We start from the raw sequence: 853 nt of genomic DNA on the forward strand, positions 1-853 counted from the left end.
TACCGATTTTATTTTATTAACCAGGGTCTGCGCAGATACTTTCCTTCGTCTTCATAAATATATTCACCAGTGCAAGCATGTAAGAATAAAATTAGAAAACGAAAGCAAAGGGAGAAACCCTAAGGAAAACGCAATATGTTGGATTGAGCCAATTATTTTGAAACAGATACTCTGTCCACTGATCGACATGACAAAGCATAGACTGGCCAATTTCTTTTTTTATGCTTTGAAAATTTGACAACGGAGAAGCAACAATTCATGGGTGGACGTGCCGGAGTGGTTATCGGGCATGACTAGAAATCATGTGGGCTCTGCCCGCGCAGGTTCGAATCCTGCCGTCCACGCACTTTTATATTTTCATTTTATAATTTCTAAATAAATTAAATATTTTTCTATAGGATACCTTCGGTATTTAATTGTTGGCTTTTCAAAATTTCTCGTGCAATTAATTATGGCATAAAATTTTTGCAAAAATATTTACCATTGCGTTACAATGATTCTGGGTGCAATATTTTGCAGGAAAATAACTTTTGGTGATGTCATAATCCATAAATGGAAGATTTTTCCCATACTGTGATACATCGCGCTAGAGAATTTTCCAATACGACACATGGCGAGATGGAAATTTTCCAACATCTGAAAAGGGAATAGACTTGAATATTCAAAGCGTTGAAACCATCGCATGAAAAAAATATTCTCCTTACAATGCGATATATTACATGAAAATTCTTTTTATGTGAAGTTTTGGAAATGAATTTTTCTCTTTACAATGCGATATATTACATGAAAATTCTTTTTATATGAAGTTTTGGAAATGAATTTTTTCATAATAGCAGTTTTTTTAATCAAATTA

At 33.2% G+C, this 853-nt stretch overlaps 1 non-coding gene across 1 annotated transcript; it reads left to right on the forward strand.

The window, feature by feature from the left end:
• Positions 1 to 262: 262 nt before the first annotated feature.
• On the forward strand, positions 263 to 344 carry TRNAS-AGA (transfer RNA serine (anticodon AGA)). The gene has a single exon. It is a non-coding gene; the product is annotated as a tRNA-Ser (tRNA).
• The last annotated feature ends 509 nt before the right edge of the window (positions 345 to 853 follow it).

Source organism: Pinus tabuliformis, chromosome 6, assembly GCF_031772625.1.
Source record: "Pinus tabuliformis cultivar Carrire ecotype Pingquan chromosome 6, CPIR1, whole genome shotgun sequence".
Classification (NCBI taxonomy): domain Eukaryota; kingdom Viridiplantae; phylum Streptophyta; class Pinopsida; order Pinales; family Pinaceae; genus Pinus; species Pinus tabuliformis.